The 15,757-nt window shown below is 39.3% G+C and overlaps 1 protein-coding gene and 1 long non-coding RNA gene across 2 annotated transcripts in view; one reads left to right on the top strand and one right to left on the bottom strand.

The window, feature by feature from the left end:
- The window catches only part of LOC119792575 (protein sidekick-2-like), a 451,999-nt gene that overhangs the window by 62,568 nt on the left and 373,674 nt on the right, over positions 1–15,757 (bottom strand). The window lies entirely within an intron of this gene.
- Positions 1,588–8,175, top strand: LOC119792577. The gene is made up of 2 exons (XR_005282006.1): positions 1,588–1,666; positions 6,382–8,175. It is a non-coding gene; the product is annotated as an uncharacterized LOC119792577 (long non-coding RNA).

Genomic DNA, 15,757 nt, shown 5'->3' on the forward strand with positions numbered 1-15,757 from the left:
ACCCGATTTCAGCTCCAATTATAAATCATGCTTTCGTACTGTTTCATATTAGGAAAGGCTAAATCAGGGGATTTTACCCAGGTAGAGTACAACAGCTAACAACAGTAGACATAAGTGTTGGGATCCTCGGGCTTGCCCACCAGAGGGCGCCGAGGATCCCCTTCTGCTCTTTACTATTTTTCTTTAGGGCTGGAGTTACTGTGGGGATCTGGAGATTACCCTCTGTCTCCAGCAGAGTGCGCCGTGGGTCTTCTGGAGCTGGAACCTTCCTGCACACCTGTTGCTAATCCTCTCATCAGAAGACCTCTCCTTTATAAGCTCCTGCCTGACCTTGCTTCCACGCCGCAGTGTTGATCTTAGTTGGTTAGCTTCCTAAACCTCTGTTACAGAAGAATCTTTGTTATCTCTAGTGTGAGATCAGATTCTAACTCTTCCTTGTTTCTGCCTCACAGGAATCCTGTCTCTTCGTGAAAGCCCTGGATGAGCTTAACCTCCTGTCTCCTCGTGAAGCTCTGGATGAGCTTAACCTCCTGTCTCTTCGTGAAGCTCTGGAAGAGCTGTCTCTCTGGCAACCTGTCTCTGGCCTGCAGCTCTGGGAGAGTTGCATCACAGGAAACCAGTTTCAAGCCTGAAACTCTAGGAGACCTAACCTGCTAATCTGCCCTGGTGAGCCAACCCAAGTTACCTACGTGGTTGAAACCTGAAGACTTCTATGTGGAGTTTCCCTAGAGGTTCCCATGTGGATTTTCCCCTGTTGTTCCCTAACCCGAAGATTCCTACGTGGTTGAAACCTGAAGACTTCTGTGTGGAGTTTCCCTGGAGGTTCCTACGTGGAATCAGGTTCTAGAGTCCTACGTGTTTTCCCCTGTTCTCTGCAGTGAGCTGGAAGCTCAAATCTAGGACTGCCACGCTAAGCCTGAAGCTTAGCCTCTCATGAACTCTGCTAACCAACAGTCTCCAGTCCCAGTACAGTCTCCAGTGAACCAGCTCCCCAGTCTGAACCAGTTCCCGTGTCATATCCATGTTTTTGCTTAAATAAACCGTTTTTGACTTTTACCCAGTTTCCCTGTGTGTGTTCTGCATTTTGGGCTTTACTCCCAGAACCCATCATGACAATAAGAACATATTACGGAAGAGAATTAGGGCCAGTGCAAAAAAAAAAAAGTTTACTGACTTTCTGACTTTAATCTCGGAGTTCTTTTTTCTCAGAATTCTGAGTTTTGTTAGGGTTTATTATTTATACATCATGTGCACTGTTAATTTGTCAGATTAGACAGAGCAGAAGGCCTTCCTTCACATTGTGGATATCACGGTGTGTGCGGAGGTCATCTAATCAAGACAGCCTTTGTGTCTCTAAGAGTACAAAGGATATGGGCACATCTTGGAGCCGGTCTGATAGGAGAGCTGCTGTACTTTTACTTTTTTACTCCTGTTTTTATAGTCCTTTTTTATATGGTTTTGACGAGTTTGAGTTAAGAGTAGTAAATAACTTGCTCCCAGGAAAAGAACCGTGTGAGGAGGCCCCGGGGCGTTACAGCCTTTACTTTGAAGGGGACAAATCTGTCTCACTTTAACAAATTGGTGTTTCCGCCCGTGACCTGGAAGCAAAACAACAGAGCCACCGACGGAAAAAGCTCCACAGCCTGCGGCCGAAACAACTGATAAGGTGAGGAGATTCCTTATTACAAAATATCTCCAGTGTTTTTACTGTTAAAACACTTTGGCTGTGTTGTGATTTTCTGAAGTGAGCTGAAGCTTTTTATGCAAAAGAGGACAGAGAAATTGCTCAGAGTGATTTTAGTTTTTGTTTTTGCGGTTTTTGTTTTGTTGTATTTGTTGGTTTTTATTTTTTTTTACATTGCGAACGTGTACACATAAAAAAAAAAAAAAAGAAAAAAGGAGAGAGAGAGAGAAAGAAAGTCGTGCGTTCTGCTGTGGGTAGCGGTTGAAAGTCCGACTGAAGGCGACTGCGCAAACGTCTTCAAGAACTATACTATTCACTAGGATAAGTTGGTTGGAAAGCCCAACGGTTTCTGCATGCAGAAAGGGACGGTGATTTTATTCCCGGTCTGCCTGCAGACACGAAAGATGCACTTCTGAAAACAGACGCACAGACAGAAACCAGTCACATAGCCGGCTAGAGTTTGCCAGTATGCCTCCCATAAGGACATGTACGAAAAACCGAGACTGGAAATAAGCGAGCGGGTCAGGTTGAAACGGACCTTTTGAGGTGTTTTTCTCTTTCCTTCTCTTCTCTTATAAAAGGAAAAGAGAGAGACGATAAAATGATATTCCTCATAAAACTAGAAGAGACTGATGCCCGGATTAGGTAACTTGTTTGTCTAGTCCTAAAAGTTGGTGGAGTGAACGAGGCGGAACTATATCTAAATCTTTTCTTTTCTCTAAATTTCCTTTCTTTTTTCCTTTTCACTGACGGACGTATTTCTTTGACGGACGCACTTCCTTAGCAGAGAAGCAGCTCACTGAAGTTTATAGGTAAAAAGTTTAAAGCACCGAGGGATCTCACGTAAGACGTCGAGGTCTAATTTTATACACTGTGTGAACGGAAGGTGTAGAAGATGGATGCATGTGGACTAGAAAATTGAATCCAGAAACACCTCGTTAAAAGCGAGTCTGGATAAAGGGAGAAATATGATCATGGCGAGTTATCCATTGAAGGATGCAGAGCACCACATTAGAAAATTTGATGAATGGGTAGGAAAAAAAAAAAAAATGAGAGAAGATGGAGTGTTTGGGGAATTAGAGGGGCCCCCTCCAAACACTTCACAACGTGGTTTTTTATTTGGATACTCTAAAAAATAGATTGTCACAAGCTCGTGAAAAAATGGCTGGTGCTGGTGTGTTCGGACGAGACAAACACCAGAAGGAAGAAACAAAACTTTTGGATTTGATTAGACAAACCAAGTTCAATTTTAGTAACAATTTTTCTGACAAGGATTCTGAACAGAAACAGGTGGAGCAAAACGGGGCTCAGGGAGGTGAGCAGGCACTCGACACTTCAGAGGGTAAGAAAAACCTTTCATGAGTACATCTAATATTGCAGAAACAGAGCCTATTATGGACCCCAGTCCACACCAAGGTGTCAGAGAAATATTTCGTAAGGCTGGTGATGCAATGTTTCCATCAAACCCATGTGTGCAGATGCCTGTTATGGAGTTGCGTGAAGGTCAGATAAATTGTGAAATAAGGCCTACAGAGGAAGAATTGGGACAAGAGGTACGAAAGGAGTTTCAGATGCAAGATTTAATAGAGGAGGCGGTAAATAAAGCATTTCAGCATTTCAGTTCCTATTGTTATGAAAATGTCGATGTTTCTGTGATTTTTGGAGGTGAACCTTGGAAAGGAAAGCTTAAAATATAAGAGGTTGATATATTTACAATTTACGATGTCTTGAAATTAACATTTTAAAGGTAAGAAGATCAATTAGTACATTTTCAGTGCGGTAAACCCCAACCCCGGCCCAACATTGAGCTCCAGAAGGTGGATCACACAGAGCAGCCGTTCACTTAGAGGCAGGAGAGAAAAGAAAAAGAAGACACAGAGAGACTGAGTGCACACAGGGCCGGTCACAGCAAAGGCAGGGCCCAGGAGTCTAGAAGCAGTTTTTACCTTAAAGACATCTACCAATTACTACACTAGAATGGTATTGTTATCTGCATTTAGAGTGACTGATTCAGGAGCTTATATTTGAAAATGTTAGACCACACAAGCTAAGTTTGTCAAACTTTAGCAAAGTGAATATAAATTAAACACTGATCACTGAGGATACTCTAAGGTGGATTAAATGGATCTTTACTCAGTCAACTGTTCAGAATAGAGTGGGTTACATCAAATAGATAAATTAGGAAGGTTGAGTTCAGTGGATAAAAAGAAGAGAGGCAGACAGCAGTAGATGAAATGGAGGGTGAGTTGGATAGAGAAGGGGAGAAATGGGCAAAGAAGATCGAAGTGCGGGTTCAGTAAGAATTAGAGAAAGGAAGTCAATGCAGCAACACTAGGGAGGCCGGGATCCCACTATTTGTTTAGGTATGGAGGTAGTTTTTTTTTTAGAAATTTCCAGCAGCAGTGATAGATATTTTGATTGAGGGCAGTTACTGTCCTATTATGGTTAATAAGGGGGCCAGATACAGCCCCATGAATCTTTATGTGCCCACCTGCCAAAAAACTACACAGGTAATGGGATTTTCAGGAGAAAAACAAAACATACCACTTTTTCAGAACCCCTTAGCGGTGTTCTCATATTTGAAAATTCAAACATGTCATTTTTGGGGGACGCTTAGTATCAAAAATCATTGGGTGTGAAAACTTATTTTGGTGTCTAACGTGAGCAAATAAATCTTAGGTTTCCATAAATGTGCACATATAGTTTAACAAGGATCCTAAAATGAGGCTGAAAAGCACTGGTGCAGAGGTCTTAAGACCGGACTGGTGAAAAGATTATGACTTTTGTTTAAATTGGGAAAAACAATCCTCTAAGAAGATAAATCTACATTGATACTGATGGATTAAACAAACTTTATGTGGCCAATGTCTGTCTGTCTGTCCTAAATGTGGAATGCATGTGAGGTAGAATGTGTGTGGTCAAGTTGGGAATGATTAAGAATATTTTTTGTTGTGACATTAACATGATTTGCATTTTTACAGGATTGAGAAGGAGCTCTGGGGGCATAACAGAAGGGTAATCGTATCAAACAGGTTGCTCAGGGGCCCCACCTATGAGAGGCCCTGGCAAGACCAGAGCAGGTTGCTGTTGTAGGGTGTGAGGTAATTTTTGGGTGTGGAGTGCAGCTGAGATACTGTAGATTAATGGATTATAGGAAAAATTAAATATAAAAGTAATTATCCAGAAAGAAGCAGAATGGGTGTTTTTACTTTTTGGGAAACTAAAATCTCAGACGAGGGCATCACATGATTTTAATTTAAAGGTAGTTTCATTTTCAATCATTAGAATTGCATTAGAGATTGATTAGTTTCACTTTTCTCTCATTAGGATTTTATTAGTGATTGATTAGGGACAGGATAAATCACACTTCGAGCTGGAACTGGACACAGCATATGGCCAAGATACCCGCAGGAGCTCAGCAGATTAGCGGGATCAACTTTTATAAACAAGGCTGGAGAGTTAAGAACAATTTCGGTGTGACCTGACCCTGGGTTTTTTCAGCCTTCAGTTTTTATCCATAATTATTTCTATCTGTGTATAATGCCGCTTGGAAACTGCCTAAGCACACACTGATTAATTTGAATCTCTAATCATTACTAACACTAACACTTTTCACTGTTCATCTGGGCCTTACTTTCTTTGCATGACTTGTTAAATTCTGCTAACTTTACAAATTTCTGTGAATGAAGTGATTAACTATTGACTAATTGATGTACTTTTTGATTGCTTTTTCCTGGTAACAAACCAGAGGGGTCATTTACTTTTTCCCTGCTTGTAGAGAGTGACAGTGCGGCTGTCAGGGAGCAGGCAGGATTATTCAGAGGCCCATTTAAGGAGGATCAGGAGATCGTTTTGCTTAAACATGTTCTTTTTTCTTTTTCAGGCTGTGTTTGTAACAATCCTTAAATGTTAACATTTTTTCTTCCAGGACAGGCTGACAAAAGTCTCATCCTTCATTGTGTTTTGTTTAAGATGTGCATTAACCCTTATTTTCCCAACAGCTGCAGAAGTTCTGGCATGTGAAATGGACAACTTGGCTGAGAGTGACTAGAGCAAGAGAGAGAGAGGGTTTCAGATAGTTGAAAACTTTTTGATAGGAGGATTTGAATAGGTTCAAACTGACTGGACTGACTTGGTTAGCAACTGGACTGGATCGGAACCATGGATCAGGACATGAGAGAGATGGTGTTAGAAAGCAGCATGCCAGAGACAGGGTGTAGAGATTGTGGCTGCATGTTTTGTTCCCGGCTGAAGGCCATTCTGGTGAGCTCTGAGTTTGTTTTAATTCCTCTCTGGTTCTGATATGACCTATGAGGTACAGATTGATGTGGTGGTTTGAAGCTCACAGACTTTTGTTGGGGTGGAACATTAAGAGCAGTCATGCTGAAAGAGGCATTTAACGAATGACAAGATGAACCAACAACTATTTGGAGAAGTCGGAGGCACCACTGGGGTTTTTGTTGTCTTACATGTTTGTCGTTGTTTGTGTCTGTATGTTTGTTTGTTTTCTGTTTTCTGTTTGTTTACTAACATCTTAGCCTTTATGAAAAAAAAAAAACACACAAAAAAAGACGTGGCACGCATGTTAAAATTTTTTTGAATAGTTTTGACTACACTACGGATGGGAATGTTTCAAAATGAACAATGGATCTTTTTTGTTTGGAGAGACATTGGACACTTTCTTTCTTGAGTCGCAGGATGGATTAACCTACAAGGGGCACAGAGACTAACTTTGCTCCTAAACTTCAGAAGGAGGGATGGTGTGCAGCTGCTGAGATGCAGACATTAAGGAAATGACTGGATGCCCACTGCTTTGGACGAGAAAAGAACACTGGCAGTTATGAGTTGATGGAAGGTCATGGGATCATCGGACAAGACGGATGAAAAAAAAAAGATAAGTGAACTGACACACCAGATTTCTTGTTCACAATGAAAAACTATGCTAAATTTTTCTTTATATCATCAGGGGGTGGGATATTCTTAAATAGAGTAATAAAAAAGAGGATTTAGAGATGTTTTACTATGTGATAAATTAGACTGGGTTTTTTTGATAAATAGTTTGGTCAGTTGTTAATTAGCATAATATTATTAAAGGGACAACAAGTTGAAACTTTAACTTTTGGGAATGGTAAAGTTGCATCAACAGAATGCAATTTAGGAGAAATTAGAACATTTTAGGAGCAAATGTTTAAAGCAAATGACGGTTTCTTTCAATATAAGCAATAACGATGAAGACTTATAGTGTTAATGAGCTTATGGCGATTCAATATCAGGCCCAGGGACTAAAACTTCACCATTTATTTTTTATTTTTATTTTATTTTATTTGTTTTGATTAATTTTATTTGTTTTTTGTTTGTTTTTTTTACTGCAAGCAGAGTTATAAATAGCATTTGAGGGGCTAGATACAATTTGGGGGATGGGTAACCATACTTTTAATGCATGAAGCAATAACAACACCTGACTTTACTTCACTAGAGCTGAAATTAATACTTTAGAGGGGATGCACACTTTAGTGTTTAGTTTATTTGAGAGAACACATATGAGAAGAGATTATGTTTCCTGCACATTTTTGGATCTGGTCAGGGGTCCAGATATGACAACTATTGACTGGTTCTGGGGATATTGGAACAGATTTTCTTTTTCTTGTTTTTATTTTGTTCTTTGTTCTTTGTTTTTGTTTTGTTTGTTTTTTCTCATCGGAGCACTGCTTTTTGGAGAATATTTTAAATGGACTATAGCTGGACACTTTGCATAGAGGGGGTGCAGTCGAATTCAACACCTTCAGGAACTGTGTACTGCTGGGTTTTGGGAACGCAGCAGCGAGTCAGAGTACAATCCTGTGCTCTGAGCAGATGAACAATTTAATATGACATTTCCTCTTGAAGGGAGGAACACCTTTGACGCACTGTTTCCTTCTACCTCTATGTGATACTGCTGATGACACAGGTAAAGACTTATCCTTCAGGGGGTGTGGGGACACATGGCCCCAAGACTCTTATGGTTCAAAGCTGCTGTGGTAACAGAGGGAAACCTGATGGACTTGTCCGAACATCGAACTTTTTGCATGTTGGAGAGGATCACTACTCCAAGAAACACTTTTTCTTCCAAACCAGTAGCGGGATGGCTCCTGACCAGTTTCCCACGTATAGATCCACTCACATAGACAAACACACATACTGTCACGTAACAACACGCCCACACACGGTTAACGACTCGAAGAACACAAGGATCCACATGGGAATGGGGGTTTCTTTCATGCACTAACATTCACGGATACAAGGTCTGGTGGGGGAGTTTTTAATAGGGGGAATCTGCGCCAAGCTGGGTTTTTTCCTTAGAGATTAAAGAACTTCTAATAATTTTCTGGGGAGGGTGTAGCAGTAAACTAAAATGCGGTTACAAGTTTAGACGAAACTAAAACTTAATATGCTATGATGTAGAAATGGTTTTAAAATTCATTTATTTAATCCATGAATTGAGTGTTACAATGTGTAAAAAAAGGGTTAAATGTTTTCTAAATATTTACAGGTTCCTTGAATGAGATTATATTAGTTGCAGTGATTTTGAGCTTATATGAACAAAAAATGATGAGCTGAAACATCCATAGGATGTTCAGGCTGAATACATACTGGTATAAATAACTTCAACTGCCAGGCATTGAAAGGTAGGTTATGTTTAATGTTTTTGGGGATTTCTTTCTTTTTTATTTATTTTATTTTTTGTTTTTTGAATAGACACTGAAATAATCTGCTGAAAAAACACAGAGTCCATGGATGATTAATTTAAATGTTGTCAGTTTTATGGTGATTTAAGGGATAAGGGAAAGTAATTGTGGATAAGAATATCTGGTTGTGACTGCACTTAGATTTTGAGTGAATAAGGAATTGCTCATTGAAGACATTGTTTATCGTGATAAGAACACTGACTGCACTCTCTGTGTGTCGAAGGATCCCGGAAAGGATTGATGAACTGTGATGAGAACCACCACATGGATTCAGCATCTATCTGCCATTGGACTGCATGGAGACCAAAGTGGCTGTGGAGGGGGCCATACGAGACTCTGATTGATTAATTAGATAGAGACACTGAAAGAATCCATCATCATCAGTGATATTCATCATTTGTTTTTAACTCGGACCAGGATAATTCTTTATTTTACCTAATTGTGATGTATATGTTTTGATTGATTTTGATTTGGTTTTGATGAAAATCATGGAAACATTTTGCTCCAGACCCACCAAGATCACGTTTTATGCCACTTTTTCTTTGATATAGGAAGACTCTGAACCTTACAGGTTCTTTATGTAGTTGGTAATGATAATTATCAGATTCAAAACGGGGTTTTCTTGCTCAGATTGGCCGAGAGTGGGATTTCCCCGGGGTCACCCCGGTTTTTACTACCTTTTAGAGAGGGTAGCGTTTTCCGGTGGAGAACGGCCCAACCTGTCCTGCGACGTCCCCTACTGTGACTGAATGATTGGTAAAGTTGGATAGATGGTTTATCCATGAGGAGCGGTCACATTTAGGAGGCCTCCAGGTGGGAGTGAGAGTAGATGAATTTGGCCTTATTAGATTTATAGGCTTAGGTTATCTAGTCTAAGGTAACTTAAAATAATGTGCGCATAGGAAACTAAAACAGCTTTCCTTTAATTAGATGACACCCAAATTGTAGTTAAATGCTGAAACTGTGGTCTTGAGTGAGAACATTTGGTCTGTGAAGCTTTGATTGTGATTACTTTTGATCCCTAATTAATGATACATGACTAATTATAGATGCTCTCTGGGTCACCCGGTCCTTCAAAGATGTGTCGCTTCTTGTGTTTTTAAGTTACCTGTAAAAACGGTAACTTATCAGGGGGAGTTGTTAGGGTTTATTATTTATACATCATGTGCACTGTTAATTTGTCAGATTAGACAGAGCAGAAGGCCTTCCTTCACATTGTGGATATCACGGTGTGTGCGGAGGTCATCTAATCAAGACAGCCTTTGTGTCTCTAAGAGTACAAAGGATATGGGCACATCTTGGAGCCGGTCTGATAGGAGAGCTGCTGTATCTGTAACCCTGAGACAGAGAGGCAACCTGCATGGAGTTCAAGACATGGATGGCGTGTCAGTTTCTGATACGGACAGCTAAGCATCCACATGATGTGACACAGACTCAGAAGGTATAAGAAGCAGGTGATGACGTTGTTCGGGGCTCAAACTTTGCCGGACGCTTGCGGACGTGATTTTTGAGACCACAGCTGTGCATAGCTCGAAGCATTTTTCTCTGTCCTGTAACGACCTGATCTAGAATAAACTCTGTTACTTTTTTACTCCTGTTTTTATAGTCCTTTTTTATATGGTTTTGACGAGTTTGAGTTAAGAGTAGTAAATAACTTGCTCCCAGGAAAAGAACCGTGTGAGGAGGCCCCGGGGCGTTACAGCCTTTACTTTGAAGGGGACAAATCCGTCTCACTTTAACAGTTTAAAGTCAGAATTCTGACATTTTTCTCAGAATTCAGACTTTAATCTCAAAATTCTGACTTTTTTCTCAGAATTCTGACTTTACACTGCAAAAACAATCTAGAGATAAGTGAAAATGTCTTAAATTAAGTGTATTGACCCTTAATTTGAGTAGGTAAATGAGAGAGTTTGCCAATAGAATTGGTATTTTTACTCCTAAAATAAGATAATTAGATAATATGCACTTGAAATAAGAGAATATAATTGTGTTTTCTTTAAGTGTAAATTGTCTTGTTCCATTGGAAAAAAGTCTCTTATCTCCTCAATCCAAGAACAAATGCACTTATTTTGAGAAAAAATTACTTAGCTAGATTTTGTTTTTTTTCCAGTGTAATCTCAGAATTCTGAGTTTAATCTCAGAATTCTGACTTTAATCTCAGAATTCTGACTTTAATCTCACAATTCTGACTTTAAACTCACAATTCTGACTTTAATCTCACAATTCTGACTTTAAACTCACAATTCTGGCTTTTTTCTCAGAATTCTGGCTTTTTTTCTCAGAATTCTGACTTAAATCTCAGAATTCTGGCTTTTTTCTCAGAATTCTGGCTTTTTTCTCAGAATTCTGACTTTTTTCTCAGAATTCTGACAGATAACAAACATGTTAGCATCAAGCCATAGTCATGTCTGTTTTAGAGACTAGCTCTCTTGTTTTACAGTTTTTTTGGATTGCTTAAGCACGATTTTCAAAACAGGGCCCGTGTTTTCAAAACACTACACACAATTAGCACAACCACACACCCAATTAGCAAAACACTACAGATCCTTTGCATAATTAAACACTTTTGTAAAAACTATACACTTCTGTTTAAAAACCACACTTTGTTACCATATGAAACACACACGTTTCACATTACTTTACTCTGTTTGCACGAGTTACACTCTGCTGGGATAAACCTAAAACTCTTTTAGCACTTCTACTTCCCTATGATTAGAGTTGGCTACCATCAACAAAGTACAAATATAATGTAAATTCACCAAACACTACACAAGACCAATGTTGCAGACTGAAGAAACTCATTTATTTCTCAACACGCCCAAAATGTTGACATGGAGATTCATAATACTGTAACAAAATGTCACTTTACGTATTGTACTGTAAGTTTACCGTAAAAACAAAAACTAGACATTGTCTCTTCGCCTAGCTGGATCTGGCCAGAGAATTTCATCAACATCGCAGGCAATGTTGTCATTAGCAAGACACCTTGGAAAGAAACGTCTTGAATGACGAATCCATCCTTGAATTGCTGCTACCTCCATCTGGTCACAGGCCTCCTCCGTGGCCTGGATGAGGGGTACCTCAGCCTGGAGACGTAGATCATATACCTTCCACCGCCATGCAGAGAAAAACTCTTCTATAGGGTTGAGAAATGGAGAGTATGGTGGAAGATATAGGAAATGTGGATGTTGCTGAAACCAGTTCTGAACCAGAGCAGAGCGGTGGAAAGACACATTGTCCCAGACAACGATGTATTGCATATGATCGATTTGATTTGCTGCTGTTATGTTGTGCAATTGGTCCAAGAATGTAAGTATGAGTGCTGTGTTGTAAGGGACCAAATGGGCATGGCGGTGGAGGAACCCATTCTGTGTAATGGCTGCACAGAGTGTTATATTACCCCCACGTTGCCCTGGGACATTGACTATACTGTAGCTCTGTGGCCAATGATGTTTCTTCCCCTCCTTCGTGTTTTCGTCAGGTTGAACCCAGCCTCATCTACGTAAATGAACTCATGCTGGATCTCCTCTCCATCCATTTGTAAAACTCTCTGAAGAACAGTGTCAGGCAAAATTGTGTTCAGTGTAGATCTAGTATACATATCACAGTACAGTAAAAGATTATGAGACAGTATGCAAGATCACAATGCTTAGGTGAACACATACCTCTGCATAATCATGCCGCAATCGTTTCACCCTTTCGGAATTGCGCTCGAAAGGCACTCAATAAATTTTCTTCATTTGAATATGTTTTTTTTATTAGGAAGCATGCCTTTGTTGATGTTGAGACCTGATGGATATTGTTGAAACTGACGTGGTTATTGACAATGTTAGCTTGGAGCTGATTGAGGGTTATAGCATTGTTGGCCAAAACGATGTTTACTATCTCCAGGCCGTGGTTGACAACATGGTCAACCAGTGTTGCACGGATCTCATTTGTCAGATTCGGTCCTCTTTGAGCACGTTCTTGTCTTCCTCTTCCTCTACCTCCAGCATTGCCTCCATCTCTTCCTCTTCCGTTGATTCCTCCTCTGTTGATTCCTCTTCCTCCCCTTCCTCCTCTTCCTCCTTGACCTCATCCTCCACCTCGTCTTACTATCTCTCTGACTCTCTCCATTGTGCTTGAAGACAGATGAACTCACCTGCTGCCTTTTATAGTGCTTATACACCTGATTGGTGTGTCTACAATTAAGCAAACAAGTCTTTGCACACCTGATGACTGTGTTGAATCAATTGGTTGGAAGGTGTGGTAATTTGACAGTCAGTGCTTTGGTATTGCAAGGAAGTGACTTCATAATAGATTTTTGTGGGTAATGTATGTTAAGTGTGTTTAGTGTTTTGCAAATCACTGTGTGTAGAGTTTTGCAACAAGTGTGAGGTTGACAATGTGCTTATAGTTGTGCAAATATGGGCTGATGTTTTGGTTCTTGAGTGTAAGGTTTTGCTAATAGTGTACTACTTTTAACTTTAGTGTGTAAGCAATCCAAAAAAACTGTAATGACCTTCTGCTCCTCTATTAATGAGGGGACCCCTTGGGCACGTAAAAAGTCCCCTAATTCCATCATTTTCCACCAACGTGTCACTGGCCCTCTCAAACAACTCATATCTTTGTCAGTGAAGCTGAGTGCTCCCACATCTCTTCCTTCATGGTGCCCATCTACATTAAAATCCAAAATTATGAGCTTTAGGTCAGAATTCTGAGAAAAAATTCAGAATTCTGACTTTTTTCCAATACTAAATTGAAATAAAATTTTAAAATCAGTAAACTTTTTTTTCTTTTCAGTGGCCCTAATCCTCTTCCGTAACATATGATCCACCTAGTTTTAAAAAAATTGGTTACAGAAACTTCGAATAGAAGCAAATAGAAACAGTTTCTCTAACAGCATGCCTATACGGCAGTTTTTAGATGCATTGCAACATATTCAGGTACTCATTATTTGACATATATTGAACCAAATTCTGATACCAATAAAACCACAAATTTGTTTGTATTTAATGTGTTAAATCTGAAATAAGCAAAATGAAACGTGTTTATTGTAGATCAGGTCTATTTTCTACTGTGGAAGTCCAAATGTGAGTGCCAGGTGAGCGTAAAGTTATCAAAACTGAAGGTGGAAAGGATTACGTTACAGAAGTCGTAGTACTTTACTTGTATATTGGTAAAATAATTTAATCCGTATTTTCACCAGTTTTCTTTATCCAAGCTGTTATACTTTTACTTCAGCAAAGAATCTGATTACTTTGCAACAGTTTGTCCAACTCTGACACTTAGTCATGATTATTATTGTGAATATGTAAATTTATACGCAATATCAGTTGTTTGCCTCCAATTTCACTCTTTCTTTACTTGCAAAATGATGTGATTTTATATTCTATGCTTGAGATTAAGCTTGAATAAATGTCAAACCTGGAAAAAAGTACTATCAGTTCCATAGAGTGATACCTTTCTCCTTCTACAGAACGCTGTTATTCTGAAAGAAGGTTCATTTCCAATTTCCAATGACTGTGAGTAAGGGGATAATACAAATATGCTTTTATAACAGAAAAAAGAACAATTTATTTATCAATTTATAAAGTAGTATGTTTCAATTTCCTTCTGTTCTGCCAGGTTTTGCAGAAACCCACATACTGTGTGCTACATCTTTCTTTCTGGCTGTTATTGCTTCCTTGAAAAGACATCACAGATTGCCTTACAGGCTGAGGAAATAATGGCAGTAAACTGACCGTTCTGTGACTGCTGGGTCCTTTGCAATAACATATCCCCTCCTAACACCCACCTGAGGCAGCTGGCTCAGTTTAAATGTGCAGTGATGTAAATAAGAGCCTTGTTTCCCCAATAATTTAATCCTCTGACTTTGTTATGAAGTGTAGCAAATGTTTTTTACCCCCAGCCTAATATAAACATGCCCCTCCAACCAACTTACATATTTTCATTCTTTTTTTTTGCAATACCCAACCTCTGGACCATTCTTCCCAGTGAGCTGACTGTGGACGCAATATAGTGCGGCCTGAAGGCAACGGATGCCAAAAATCGGAAGCTCATTAATAAAAGATTACGGATTAACTGAAAAAAGAAAATCTGGTTTCATTCTGAGCCCATTGCAGCAAACACAAAGGGACCAAGTACTGGACATTGCTGCAGTATTAAAGATTATTGCTGGGTTTTGAATTTTAGAGACCAAATTGGACATTCAAGCTTTTCATCAAAGTTAGGGGGAAGTGCTTTTATTTAGAGTTAGTTGTCTAATCCTAAATTCCCTCAGGTTCTCTTCTTTTACTCCCTAAATTAAACCTCATCCCATATAAAAACATACACACTGCAAAAAAATCTAGATAAGTAATTTTTTCTTAGAATAAGTGCATCTGTTCTTGGATTGAGGAGGTAAAGGAGACATTTTGCCAATGTCACAAGACAACATTGTATTATTTCAAGTGCATATTATCTAAATATCTGATTTTAAGAGTAAAATTGCTCATTCCGTTGGCAAACTATCTCATTTATCTGCTCAAATTAAGGATAAAAACACTTAATTTAAGAAATTTTTTGCTAATTTTTAGATCGTTTTTGCAGTGCAACTCCGTGGACAGATAAAAAAAAAAAAAGTCACTCTACTGGTCAGTGCTAAGACACCCTGTGGTGATGAGCATGAGGGTTTATGGTCCAAATCACTTGCAGCTAGCCTTTCCTTTCCTTATTAAAGCCTAGAGAAGCAGACAGACACCATGGAATGTTATTCAAAGTTAAAGTTGAGGGAGCTTTTGCGGAGCCCAGTTCGCCGAAACCTTAACAGTCTGAGTCACTTGCTTCATTGTGCTAACTCAGCAATGCCTGAAGCTGCTGTTGCTACATCAGCAGAGGACTGGAAGACCTGCTACACAGTATGTTCAACCACTTAAGGAAGCACTAATAGGATTTTGAGACAAGTATCACAAAGCGGGTCACGATAATGTACAAAAAATGCAATGGACATTGAGATAGACACAGATGGAGTCAAGACTGATTCTTCAGAGACCAAGCCAAGGTCAGGAGCTGACTTGAATGACGTGGATTCCCAGAACTCTAACTGTAGGAAAAATTATGAATAAAAGGAATTTCACAGATTTTATTGTTAATGGGGTATTGATGAGGTAGTGACCATGACTTGCTTCAGTCTATTCAATTAAGAAAGGAGATCCTGCAGAAATTGCCTCTTGGTTGGAGACATTTGGATTCTAGAAATGTGTTGCATATGTGTTTATTATTGCATTTTGTGCCAACAAACCTTTATTTATCCATGCTGGCTCATAAATGTACTTTTTACGTTACGTTTTTTTTTTTATTCTTTATTTCGAACATGCAAGAGAAAAAA

This window comes from Cyprinodon tularosa, unplaced genomic scaffold, assembly GCF_016077235.1.
Source record: "Cyprinodon tularosa strain WSP-4 unplaced genomic scaffold, ASM1607723v1 ctg422, whole genome shotgun sequence".
Lineage (NCBI taxonomy): Eukaryota > Metazoa > Chordata > Actinopteri > Cyprinodontiformes > Cyprinodontidae > Cyprinodon > Cyprinodon tularosa.